Here is a 2989-nt window from a genome sequence, read left to right as displayed (position 1 = left end):
GACATGTAAAATTTAGAAGTAAAAGAGAAAAACATTCTATAAAACTCAAAAAGAAAATATTTCAATTGTGGTATCAGTAGCCATACCTGCCTTATAATTATATGCCAGAATTCTTACATTTGCTTTGGTGCTTCTAAAAAGAAGAATTTGTGATATTTCCAACCTATTACCAGTTCTCTTTAAAAACAAAGATCTGACAACAAAGAAAGTTAAAGATCTCCTTTCCAAGAAACTGACTTATATGTGATGCTAATGAGGAACCTATCTTATCCCCAGATTCTAGGCCTAATGTAAAATTTGTGATCTCCTTAAGGTGGCCTTGTTGGTTCGTATTTGTGCCAAGCCATGGATCTCATATCTACCCAGGCAAAATATTGGGACTCTTTGTCTTGATAATGGGATAGAAAATTGAGATTTATGCCATTGCAGCAAACTAAGGTAAATGCTGTGGTATATGGTACATGTATAAAGACAAGCCTAAGATTCCTCACCAAGAAAATAAGGAGATAATAGCGTATGTATGGACCTAACCTGTTCCTAGAGAGGAACCCCTGTGGAAATAGGTTGACTCTAGGTTTTCTGTAATTCTTTGGAACTTTAGAAAGAAAAGATTTGTCCTACTAATTTGGTTTGAAACTGTCTCATTGCTATTTGTTTCTCAATAAAATTATGGAAAAAAAAGAAAGAAAAGATTCTGGCTCAGATTGGGTCTGATGAATTAATTAGAATATCCGTGAAAAATCCACAGGCTCAAATGCACTCTTTGAAATGCATGACCAGTATGAACTTTGTTTTTCACTCTGTTTTCTAAAATCTTTTTAGCAAACTGAGTGAATCTTTCTTTTCATTGTTTCTAACTGAATTACCATCTGCTATTTGGAAATCATAATTAGTTTTGAAATTTACATTTAAATATAAATTATGCACTACCACACTGATTGGTCTTAAGTCTAGGATAAGAAGAGAATTATTCTTATGGTTTGGTTTTATTATTCAATCCAATGCCTCATGACTACATGGAATCCCAAGTATATCTTTAAAGCCTTGATTGGTATACAGAGGCTTGAACTGCTTGTTATTCTTTCCTCAGCGCCTCTTATCTGCAATGCTTCTCATTCATTTCAGTCACAGTTTTAATTTCCATGGTCACCGAGGCTTCTCTGTGCTCTTTTCAAAGAAAACTGCCTAAGTTGTTAGGTTCACATTTGACTTTTATTCCTGAATGAGGTGATCTTACGTCCTTACACAATTTTGACACTATACTGTTTGATGCACTGCCAATTGACTCAGGGACCAAGCAATGACAAGAATGTCTTCAGATCTGATTGTATATGTCTAGAATAGTATACTGCTTTTCTTTGTACTTAAAGAATTTGAAAGGAACAGTGCCCAGAGAACAATTCAAAAACAATAAACTCCTGTAATCCTAACTACTCAGAAAGTAAGGCAAGATGATTACAAGTTTGAGGCCAATCTGGACAATTTAGGAAGATCTTGTCTTAAAATATAAGCAAGGGTGTTGATGTATCAGTGGTAAAGCATTGGTCTAGCATGTGTAAAGTTCTGATTTCAGTCCCTATTACTGAAAATAATGGCTGTGTTAAAGCACCTCTGTCATTAAGAGGTATTTTCACAACTGTTGGTTTTTTTTTTTTTTTTTTTTTACTAGAGTGATTAGATCTAGATTCTCAGTCAATTTCTATGATTTGTTGGCTAACCTTGGATAAGTTGGTGTTTTTTATGCTTATGTGAAGAAGTCCCCCCACCCCCCTAGTGTCTCATATGATCCTAGGCAAACCTTTTCTAAGGTGGCTTGATCTGGATTATGTGACTAGGGATTAAACATGAGTGATAGTTAAAAGAGGCCACTGATTGGCTTAGTGTATTTCTGTGGGGGATGGGAAGGCCAAGTCTGGGGTCGGATGGGATCATCCCAGAGGTGTGTAGCCTTGATAATATAAAAGAAAAAGGAAGGCTCAGCGCTTGCTGCCTCTTACTGCCCTAGCATGGACTGTTTCTCCTTAGCCATACTGCCCTGCCTTGGAGCCAGCCAACTATGGACTGAAAAGCTCTACAAACTGAGCGAAAATGAGCCTTTCTTCTTTCGCCTTGTGGCTGCTGATAATTTTGTCCCAGCAACAAGAAAGTAATTGAGATAGTTGCCCTAATGTCTCAGAGCTTCTTGGCTTATAAAATGAGTAGAATGGGTGCTTTTCTGGGTCCTTTCAGATCCCTAAACTTTATGATTAATAAAATTACAGAAATCACTTTCAGGTTAACCCCATTTACATGAAAGCAAATGGAACAACAGTAGTATCAAAGCTCAGGAATGGATCCAGGGATACAGTTCAGTGGTGCAGTGTTTGCCTGGCAAGGATGAGGTCATGAGTTTGACTCCTGGTACAAAAAATAAAACAAAATGAAAAAAACTTCATCAAAACTCAGGAATTATGTCAGCAAGATGTCAAGTAATAGTTTTAAGTCCTCTTTCTTCCACAGAGATTCCAATTTCGATAGCTCCTCAGAAATTACAGTAGCTTCTTTTCCACCCACTCCTCCCTCCCCCCAAACAGCACCCTGGCTGCACCATGTTCACTCTGAGTTCCAGGCTCCTGCTAAGCTTGGGAGGCCGCCACCTCCCTCAGCCATCATCATGATTATCTACTGGGACCTCATCAGCCATGATGAGATGTTCTCTGACATTTACAAGATCCGGGAGATCTCAGATGGGCTGTGCTTGGAGGTGGAGGGCAAGATGGTCAGTAGAACAGAGGGTGCCATTGACAACTTGCTCATTGGCGGCAATGCCTCTGCTGAAGGCCCAGAGGGCAAAGACACTGAAAGCATAGTAATCACCGGCGTAGATATAGTAATGAACCATCACTTGCAGGAAACCAGCTTCACAAAAGAGGCCTACAGGAAGTACATCAAAGATTATATGAAATCAATCAAAGGCAAACTTGAAGAACAAAGACCAGAAAGAGTAAAA

General features: G+C 38.5%; 1 pseudogene; it reads left to right on the top strand.

Annotated features, from left to right (window-relative positions):
* The first annotated feature begins 2624 nt into the window (after window positions 1–2624).
* LOC111813595 overlaps window positions 2625–2989 on the top strand; it is a 2673-nt pseudogene continuing 2308 nt past the window's right edge.

The sequence above is a fragment of the Octodon degus genome, unplaced genomic scaffold, assembly GCF_000260255.1.
Source record: "Octodon degus isolate 3935 unplaced genomic scaffold, OctDeg1.0 scaffold00203, whole genome shotgun sequence".
NCBI lineage: Eukaryota > Metazoa > Chordata > Mammalia > Rodentia > Octodontidae > Octodon > Octodon degus.
This window is presented reverse-complemented; position numbering and strand designations above follow the sequence as displayed.